The 11,403-nt window shown below is 39.4% G+C and overlaps 1 pseudogene; it reads left to right on the top strand.

The window, feature by feature from the left end:
- The first annotated feature begins 2,756 nt into the window (after nucleotides 1-2,756).
- LOC114078416 lies at nucleotides 2,757-4,997 on the top strand (annotated as a pseudogene).
- Nucleotides 4,998-11,403: the final 6,406 nt, after the last annotated feature.

Here is an 11,403-nt window from a genome sequence, read left to right as displayed (position 1 = left end):
CAATCTTGGGAATGTTTATATGACCAATTATGACAAATTATCCATCTTTAATGTTAGTTTAGGACATTATCTAACCTCACTAGCTTGTTTTAGCTAAAGATAGCGATGATTGCACATTAATATACAATTTTAGTGATTTTTCAGGTTACTAAGGGAAATGACCGAGTGTTGGAAGGAAAATAAGTTGAAGGTGACAAGACGCAGATTGACGAGATACTGGCGCACCTGGCATATCAAGGGCGCGACGCGCTAGGCCATTTTAACTGTAGCCTATTTCAGGCATACTGGCAGCGCGGCGCACCAGCTTGTCAAGACCGATTCTGGCGCGGCTCGCCAAGTTTTATATGGAGTTTGGGAAGAAAGTTGATTTTAAAACGACTCCTAATTGTAGTTGAATTCGACTTTATTTTCTTATTTACTATAAATAGACCCTTAGGGCCTCATTGTTAGGGTTCAACCTTTTTATTAGTGTACAAGAGCAAGAATCCAAGTTTGCAATAGGTTTTAATCTTCTAACTCTTTTTTATTTGTCGGAAATCGCATGAACAGTTGTATTTTGTGATTTTTGAATATTAGGATTAGCTAATTTCCCTAGTTCTAGGGCTGCAGCTATGAATTGAATATTGAATACTATTTAGTTTTTGAATTAATTCTTGGTTGTCAACACAAGTTACTTCTATATTCTTGTTTTAGTATTTCGTGTTTGATCACCATGAGATAAATCTATTGTCTAATCTTAAAATCGAGAAAGGAGAGGTTAGGTAGACCAAAGAATATAGAGAGCTCGATCGACCCATTATATTGAGGTGATTTGTGTTCAGGAGTGACGCCCGGACAAACAACTTGCTTGGTTACGAAATAGGATGAAATATAAATGTTCGCCAATTAGCTTACTTATCTCCGCTCAACGATGTATTTAGGTATATAATGAGAGTAGGCGACGAGAGGTGTGTAACCCGACTCATATAATTAACCCTATAAACTAGTAAATTGATAACCAAAATTAGTTATAAGCTAATATTATGATACATGAGGTTCAACGTAAGCTGCAGCCTTGGACTTTGTCTTTTTCTTGCTTGACACATCATCTTTAAGTCGTTCAAATATTTGTTACTTTTATTCAGTGTTACGGTAGTGATAGTTAACAATCAATCATCAATTATTGAAATAGTTACTTTTACTTTCAGTTGTGGAATTAAGTTTGAATATAAGTTGATCATAAGTCCCTTGGGAACGATAACTCGTTCTAAAAAAATCTATATTACTTGCGCGACCACGTACACTTGCGTGTATATTGGGGAGCAACAAGTCTTTTGCGCCGCTTCCAAGGACTTAAAAATTTGATTTATATTCAATCTCTTTAGTCTACAATTCAAATATTCGGGTATTAAATATTTGATCTTAGCTTGTTTTATTGCAGGCATTTGACTTTCAGGTCTGGCTCGGAAGGGGGATCATTTTGAGCCTTACGACGAACTTGAAAGAGCTCTGCGTCTACTAAGAAATATGAATCGAGGAGAACTAGGATTAGGACATTTGGGAAATCATGGTGATGATTAGCAAGAAAACACACATGACGTAAATAACCCAAGGTTTCCAAACAATCCTGAGAATGTTAAGCACCAAAAATACCCCCTGGTGTGCCTATTCTTCCAAAACGACCAGTGCAAGATGTGGAAGTCCCACTAATCGCTAATTAGGCATCAAGTATTAGGAAACCTCCACCAAGGGGGAGGTTTGAATTAAAAAGAAATATGGTGTGTATGCCCCACACAAATGGGCAATTCACTGGTCTACCCCATGAATATCCTCAACTTCACAAAAGGAACTTCATGGAGGTCACTGATACCTACATTCCACTAGGGGTCTCACCAGACTATGTGAGACTAATATTATTACGATATTCGTTGTTAGGAGCTACAAAACGATGATTATATTCTGAACCGCCGAACTCCATCATTACTTGGATGGTCTTACAAAGAAGTTCTTGAGTCGATTCTACCCATATAAGAAAATAGCCAAGCTGAGAGGTAAAATCATGAATTTTGTCCAAAAAAATGGGGAAGACATGTACCAATCTTTGGAACAATTCAAATAAATGTTGAATGCTTGTCCACACCACATGCAGACTAATTAGGTACTAGCTCACACTTTCTTTGAGGGCTTAGAGTATAATGCGCGATGTTTTCTCAATAATACAGCTGGAGGATAAGCCCTATCCATAACAAGTGAAGTATTCTTTGACTTGCTTGATAAACTGTCAGAAGGGAACCAAGGAAATGAAGGAGATATTTCTCGAACCACAACCCAAAGGGCTGCAGGAATCTTCGATGTATACCAAGCTATTACCTTGAATGCCAAGATAGACGCCATGCAACATAGCATAACGGCACAATTTAAGCAATTGGGTCTAAATCAAGCAGCAGTAAATGTGGTGAAACAACTAGTAAATTGGTGTAGGGTATATGGTAGTGCAATCCGTGAAACTGGACCGTGTGAGGCTAACCCAGATTATGTGAACTATTTGGGTAATGTGCAAAGAGGCCAAGTCCAACAAATCATGGCAATAGTTATAACCCTAGTTTGAGGAACCATCCTAACTTTTCTTGTGGTGGAAACCAATATCAAAATCAGCCACAAGGTGCAAACCAATACTGTCACCAAAAGGCTGGCAACAATACCAAAATCCCAACCCAAATGTAAATCCAAAAGGTGGGATAACCAATGAAGAGCTATTCCAAAAGCTCATGTCTGAAATGGAAAACAAGTTAAATGCTAGAATAGATAAGCAGGATGAGAACATCAGAAACATCCAAATGTCCCAAATGAGTTTAGAGAAGCAAGTTGCGCAAGTGGCCAATTCTCTAAACTTGCGTCCCAAGGTAACTGCATGCGGTAAGCACTTGAAGTGGGCTGCAATTAGAGGAATTAGCTCCAAATAAATACAATGAGGTAAGTACTAAAGAGAAGAAAGTGGAAGAGGCGGTAAAAAGCTCCAATGTTGATGCAACTTCTCTTCAAAAGAAGTGACCACCTCCGTTTCCACAAAGACTAAAAGAGCAGAATGAAGATGAATTCTTTAGTAATTTTCTCTCTCTCCTTAAACAAGTTCACATTAATCTGCCTTTGGTTGACATTTTGCAGGGTATCCCAAAGTATGCTAAGTATGTGAAAGATATTTTGGCTAGCAAGAGGAGTCTCACGGAGTATAAAACCGTAGCACTTACTGAAGAGTGTAGTTCTAGAATTCAAAACAAAAGTATAAATTTGATGCCCTTATTTTGTATCTTAAACTTGGGTTGGGTAGTTCTAAGCGAACCACTGTTATCCTCCAACTCTTAGATAGATCTATTGTTAGGCCAGAAGGGTTAGTAGAATATTTTTCGGTGCAAGTAGGTTCATTGATTTTTATGGTAGATTTTGTGTTCTTGGACTTTAAACACGGTCTTGAAGTCCGATTCATTCTAGGACATCCTTTCCCGTCCACGGGTAGGGCGTTGATTGATGTATCAGCTAGACATTTACCATGAAGGCTCATGATAAGGTATAGGTATTTGATGTTTACCAATCTCTTAAACTACCTTCTATTTATGAAGAGTTGTCTGTCATATCAGTGGTTGATCGAATTGTAGAGTCGCAATTAGTTATGCCTTATGAACTCTTAGAAAGAGTGTTATTAGATCATCAAAAAGAAAAAGAGAAGGAAGCCCAAGTAATAGACACATGCCTAAACCTGGCAGCTGTGGTGCCTCACAAGCGAAAAGTAGAAGCAATAGAGCGGGAGTTAGGGCCACCACCCAAACCATCCATTAAGGAGGCCCCAAAGATGGAATCGAAAACACTGTCGTCTCATCTCAAATACGAATTTTTGGGTACTAATGACACTTTACCAATTATACTTTCTTCAGAGTTATCCAAAATACAGGTTGATGCAGCATTGAGGATTCTAACGCACAGGATGAACGTGATTGCATGGCAAATGGTTGATATTCATGGGATCAGTCCAGCATTGTGTATGCACAGAATCATCATGGAGGAAGATCACAAACCTAGTTCACAACATCAACGCCGACTAAACCCGTTGATGAAAGAAGTGGTGAGAAAAGAGGTAATAAAGTGGTTAGATACTGGAGTTGTGTACCAAATCTTTGATAGCAAGTGGGTAAGTGCACTGCAATGTGTTCCCAAGAAGGGAGGTATGATTGTTGTGAAGAACGAAAAGAATGAGTTGATTCCCACTAGAACAGTTATTGGGTGGAGAATTTGTATGGATTACCATAAATTAAATGATGCTACCATGAAAGATCACTACCCCGTTTCCTTCATTGATCAAATGCTTGACCGACTAGCAGGAAAAGAGTACTATTGTTTCTTAGATGGTTATTCCGTTACAACCAGATCTTCGTTGCACCTAAGGATCAGGAAAAGACCACATTCACTTGTCCTTACAGCACATATGCTTTCAAACGCATGTCATTCGGACTCTGCAATGCACCGGCGACTTTTCAAAGGTGTATGATGGCCATTTTTCATGACATGGTGAAAGACTTTGTAGAGGTGTTCATTGATTATTTCTCAGTCTTTGGGAAGTCTTTTGAGGTATGTCTCCGGAATCTGGATAAAGTTCTTGCTAGATGTGAACACACTAACTTAGTTTTGAACTGGGAAAACTGTCATTTTTTTGTTAGAGAAGGGATAGTGTTGAGACACAAGGTGTCTAAATCTAGTTTAGATTTGAGAAATTGCACCCTTCCATCTCTATAAAAGGGGTGCGTAGTTTCCATGGTCATGCAGGTTTTTACCGACGATTCATCAAGGATTACTCCAAGATTGCAAGACCTATGTGCAGTCTTTTGGAGAAGGAGGTGAAGTTTGAGTTTGATGCAATGTGTTTGAGAGCATTTGAGATGTTGAAAAGAAGATTAATTGAGGCTCCCATTCTAATTGCCCCAAATTGGGATTACCATTTGAACTCATGTGTGATGCGAGTGATGTAGCAGTGGGTGCAGTGTGAGGACAAAGAAAGAGTAAAGTGTTCACTCCATTTACTATGCAAGTAAGACCCTTGACACTACACAACCAATTTTCACAGTGACTGAGAAGGAGATGCTAGCGCTAGTGTACGCCTTCGACAAGTTCAGATTGTATTTGGTAGGCTCCAAGGTAATTGTTTTCACTGACCATGCAGCTATTAGGTACCTATTCAATAAGAAGGATGCTAAACAAAGGCTAATTTGTTGGATATTACTTCTCCAATAATTTGACTTGAGATCAAAGATAGAAAAGGTACCGAAAACCAAATAGCTTATCACTTATCTAGATTGGAGGACTTCTCACATGTGAACGAAGGTGAGAAAATCCGGAGAGAGTTTCTGGATGAACAATTAATGGTGTTAGATATCTCCCAAATGCCATGGTATTCCGATATTGTGAACTTGATCGTAAGTGAAGAGTATCCTCCGAGTGCAACTACTCAACAGAAGAAAAAATTGAACTATGATGCGAAGTTCTACATTTGGGATGAACCATTCTTGTTCAAGCAAGGAGTTGACAGGTTAGTGAGAAGATGCATTCAGGAGTCTAAGGTTAACAAATTGCTAGAAAGTTTTCATGTTAGCCCATATGGAGGTCACCATGGAGGAGAGTGCACTGTTCATAAGGTATTATGATCTGATTTCTTTTGGCCCTCACTTTTTAAAGGTTCTATAGCTTTTGTGAAGGGTTGCAACAAGTTCCAGAGGTTGGGTACTATCTCTAGATGACATGAGATACCGCTAAACAACATTTTGGAGGTGGAAATCATTGATGTGCGGGGTGTTGACTTCATGGGTCCCTTCCCACCATCTAATGGAAACCAATACATTATGTTGGCTGTGGATTATGTGAGTAAATGGGTATAGGTTGTAGCTTTACCCTCCAATGACTCAAGGGTGGCGATTAAGTTCATCAAGAAGAACATCTTCAATCGCTTAGCCACTCCACGGGCAATTATAAGTGATGGGGGTAAGCACTTCATTAATACTCTTGTGAAGAACCTCCTTGCTAAGTATGGAATTCTTCATAAGGTTGCTACTTCGTACCATCCGCAAACAAGTGGTCCAGTGGAGGTATCGAATAGAGAAGTAAAGAAAATCTTGCAGAAGATAGTGAATGCGCAAAGGAAAGATTGGTCTGAGAAATTAGACGACGCATTTTGTGCGTATAGGACTGCTTACAAGACACCCATAGGGACTTCTCCCTATTACATCATATTTGGGAAAGCATGTCATCTTCCGGCAGAATTAGAAAACAAAGCTTATTGGGCGATTAAGAAGTTGAACTTGGACCCTGAGCTAGCCGATAGAAAGAGAGTGGATCATTTTCATGAACTTGAAGAGTTTAAACGTCACGCGTATGAGAATTTCAAGTTGTATAAAGAGAAGACGAAGAGGTGGCATAATAAGCACATAGTAACTCGTACCTTCAATCTGGGAGAGAAGGTACTACTCTTTAGCTCTAGACTTAGGTTATTCCCATTAAAACTAAGGCCGAAATGGAGTGGACCTTTTGAAGTGGTAAGAATGACACCACACGGGGCTGTGGAACTAAAAGGAGAGATTGGACCTACGTTCTTGGTGAATGGGCAAAGAGTGAAACACTACTTTGGTGTTGATTCAGATCATGATTGGGAGGCTCTTGAGATAAATGATGAATTATCTAAGTTGTGTTGTGTTGTGATGTTAAATCAAGCGCTACTTGGGAGGCAACCCATGATGTCGATGTAATAGGTAGTAGTTAGGCTTAATTTGGTAAATTTAGCTTAGTTTCTTATGCATAGACTTTTTAAATTTTCTTATTTGTTAGTTAAAATAGGTCCTTAGATATAATTAAGAAAAATAATTCAAAAATGTGAGTCGTGTCACGACCAAAACTAAGGCACTAGGTGGAAGGCAACCCACCATTGTTATGTCACGTTGTTTGATTGATGTGCAGGAAAAAGGAGAAGGAGGTACCCAAAATTAGAGGAATTATGTTGAGGAATACAGTGTGGGCAAAAAATCTAACATGTCATGCCAAGGGATTAGTTCAGAGATGATTTTTAGCACATTAGCAACGTAGCACGCCCCAAACGCATCACAAAGAAAGCAGAACGCCAATGACAGGCGCGCCGCGTCAGAACCCTTTTAACTGAGGCCTGTTTGTGGCGAACGGCAGGCGCACTGCGCCAGGCCCCTTTTAACCGAGGCACGTTTGTAGTGCATTTCATGCGCGCCACACCATGCGCCTTTTGACTGAGGCCTGTTTGTTTTGCACTATCAGCGTGTCGTGCCAAAGGCTCAGGCGCACTGCTGGTGTGCCGCACCAGGCCCTTTTCGACTGGGTCCTGTTTGGAGCACACGGCTGGAGTTCCACGTGAGTACTTTCCAGGAGCAAATCTGGCGCGCTGCCTCCGATCTACAAAAAAAGAAAATTCTGAAAAGTTAATTTTTATCCGTGGGACACACAAAATATCCCAACCTTTTCACTTATCCCAACCTTCCCACCGTCCCACCTACCCATTAAAATTCCCCAATTCCCAAAATTACCCCTCTATAACCGTTCCACCACCACCACCACCCCCCCCTCATTCACTTAATTTTCCTCAAACATCTTTCTTCTCCTTTTTTATTTCTTTCCCCCATCTTCTCTCCCACACAAATGAAATTACTCCATTTTTCTTGCCAAAACTTTCTATTTTTTTTTTATTTTTTCTACAATCTACCACCACAACCACCCCAATCAACCAAATCTCACAAACCAAACAAGAAACCCAACCGAAAACCCCTCCATTTTTCCAAATTTTCCTCTTTCTTTGCTTTTCCTAGTTCTTCCTTTTCTTGGGTTTTGTGATGGCTTCAAAAGGTAAAAAGGTAGCTAGTGGTTTGGGAATAAAATGGACTAGGAAAGGGGTGGTTGCCCGAAGTTCAAGTCGGGAAGACCCTAATTTGCCACCCCTCAAGTTTGGTGAGCAAATGGTTATGCATTATGTCACAGATTGGTACAAGGACCAAAAAAAATCCAAGTACCTCGGCGATGAGTACGTGGAGGAAGATAAATTACGCCGCGGATTTCCCAAAATTCACGCCAAAATCACTGCGTTGGGACTTTAATTTGCTTTTGTAAATCAAGGTGAGTGTAATTTGAGTTTGGTATGTGAATTTTATGCTAATTGGAATACTCGTCGGGTTGAGATAAACGGTGGGTATGTTAGAAATAGTGGGGTGCATTTTTCTATTGAAGCTCTAAATGACTTTTTGGATGCCCCAAATTGTGACCGTGCTGAGTTTGTAGCCATGTTTGAAAAACCCCCGTATCGTGATATACGTCATACATTGTGTGGGGTGACTTATATTGCTATGTGGGATAGAGTGGGACACGGGTCGTCACTTGACACTTCACTATGGACACCATAACTTAGAGTCTAGGATTTGGTTGAAGATTATATGTAATACTTTACTTATGGGGAAACACATGACCGATATTACATGGGACGGAGTGGTGCTCATATATCGGTTAATGAAGGGCTATGTGGGGGCTATTTTAAGGCAGAATATGCTAAAATTTAGGACCAACAAGAGATGGTGTTTCTGTTATTGCAGCATCATCACTAGGTATCTAAGAGCATTAATAATTGAGGAGGAAGTTCATGATGTCTGCCCTCCCCGTGCCCCCCATCTGGTGTGCCACCCAGTTGATTCCATGCGCACCAAAGCGCATGATCCCTCCCGCGGGACTATTTTGACTGTTATCGATAGGCAAACTCATGATGGTAGTTGTATGGGGCGCATGTTTGGCATAGAGGAACTGCAGTTGTGCATAGGTGGTCGCCCTGTGACTGAGGAGGAGATGGACACACTAGTTGACCCGTTGACAGATAGTGCGATGCACATGTGCAGAATGGGTCCGGCGTTCCAAGAACCCATCGATGATGATGACACTGATGAGGATGATGGCTCGGCGGAGGATAAGTTCGAGGCCATTGATACCGGAGATGATGCTTCGAACGCATCCTAGAGGCCGACGGAGAGTTCTCTTTTACCTTTGCACTTCGTTTTACTTTTGAACACTGGGGACAGTGTATTGTTTAAGTGTGGGGTGGAATTTGAACTTCATTGTATATAGTTTATTGCTTTATCGAGTCTTTTTGATTTTTAGTAGGGTTCCTTACATTTTGTTATAAGTTCTTTTCCCGAGGACAGCCCCTTTGAACCATTCAGGTCTAGTTTATTACTTTATCGAGTCTTAGAGTCGTCTAGAAATGACGTTTCCCAATGATAGATGGATGACGATCATCTTAAGGGTAAATTAGTCATTAAGAGTAAAAGTATGAAACCCATATCTTTGGCACTTTGAAACCTTGTATGAATGGTTGGCTAGACGTCATGGGTGACGAAACTTCGTGTGCATCAGTGAGATATTAACCATGAAAACAAGCATAATCTCTTTGTGTTGATTCTAAGTGAAAATAAAGAAAATGGGCTTAATTGTGTGGACACACCGTAATGCATTATATGTGAACATGCTATAAGTTGAGTCCTTATGTGTGAAGTGATGCTATGTGTGAGAATATTTGTTAGTTTTGCATTGAATAACATCTAGAACTTGCCCCATGTGTGCTTAATGAATAACTTGTGTGAATTGTGGAATGTGATTGAGGTGTGTCTTTGAATAGCCAAGTTTGAATGTCCTTTGTATGCTTCCAAATAAAACATCCCTAGTGTAGCCTTTGAGCCTTGTAACATTACTTTGTTCTAAACCACTTAATGTAGACAAATACCTTTTCTTGATACCATTTGTTTGATCCAAAATAAATCTCTAATGCACTATGTTGAGTTGAAAAATGACAACTTTGGTTGAAATAAATAGGGTGGTAGTAGTTTGTGGAGAAGAAAAGAAAAGAAAAGGTACACAAATGAGACCCCAAATGCTTAAAAAAAAAGATAAAAATAAAAGATGGATGTACAAAAAGGGATGTTCAAAATGAAGGGGCTCAAGTACAAACTGAAGTAAAGTGGAAAGCATGTAATAGGGAAAGAAAAAGTTGAAAATGTTAGTAAGGAAAAACAACACATGTGCATTAGGGAGAATGAGTCACTAAAGTTTACCCAAATACATCCTTCCTTACCCAGAGCTGACATTACAACCGAATGAAATTCCTCTTGATTCCATCTAAACATTTTGTGAAAACTAGAAGTACACTAAGGGCAGGCTTATGGCATGTTAGGACATGTAGAACTTCAATTGGGAGTGAGAGAGTGCATGTTATAAAAAATGGTCTTATACTATAATGAATCGATTGATTGTTGGTGGTAAAATAAAGGTTACACTTATATTGGTGAGGGCATTAACGAAACATTTTTGGTGCTTAATCTTGTGGTATGTCTATATGATATTACATTAGCCTACAATTATTTGAGAGAAGTCAGGCATCGAGGTTGTGAATTGTTTGAGTGGTAGACTGTAAAGAATAGTTGAAAGTGCATAAAGTGTGTCACAAAGTCATGATTAAATATATTTGGTCGATTGTGAAGTGAGGTGAAGAGTCCAAAGGGTTAAGAGCATATATTGATAAGATAGAGTTGTTCGAGGACTAACAAATGTTTAAGTGTGGGGTGGTAATTTTGAGCATATATATATGCCCAATTACGACAAATTACTCATCTTTAACGTTAGTTTAGGACATTATCTAACCTCACTAGCTTGTTTTAGCTCAAGATTGCAATTATTGCACATTAATATACATGATTAGTGACTTTTCAAGTTACTAAGGGAAATGTTCGAGTGTTGGAAGGAAAAAAAGTTAAAGGCGAAAAGACGCTGCTTGACAAGATACTGGCGCACCTGGCGTATCAAGGGTGCGACGTGCCAGGCCATTTTGACTACAGACTATTTAAGGCAAACTGGCTGCGCGGCGCGCCCAGCTTTGTGCGGAGTTTGGAAAGAAAGCTGATTTTAAAAGGACTCCTAATTGAAGTTGAATTCGACTTTATTTTCTTATTTACTATAAATAGACCCTTAGGACCTCATTGTTAGGATTCAACTTTTTTATTAGTATGCAACATCAAGAATCCAAGTTTGCAATAGGTTTTAATCTTCTAACTCTTTTTATCTTTTGGAAATCGCATGAACAATTGTCTTTTGTGGTCTTTGAATATTATGAGTAGCTAATCGCCCTAGTTCTAGGGCTGCCGCTACAAATTGAATGTTGAATATTATTTGATTTTTGAATTAATTCTTGGTTGTCAACACAAGTTACTTCAATATTCTTGTTTTAGTATTTCATGTTTGATCACCATGAGATAAATCTATTGTATAATCTTAAAATTGAGAGAGGAGTGGTTAGATAGACCAAAGAATATAGAGAGCTCGATCGACCCATTAGAT

Source organism: Solanum pennellii, chromosome 8, assembly GCF_001406875.1.
Source record: "Solanum pennellii chromosome 8, SPENNV200".
NCBI classification, from domain to species: Eukaryota; Viridiplantae; Streptophyta; class Magnoliopsida; order Solanales; family Solanaceae; genus Solanum; species Solanum pennellii.
This window is presented reverse-complemented; position numbering and strand designations above follow the sequence as displayed.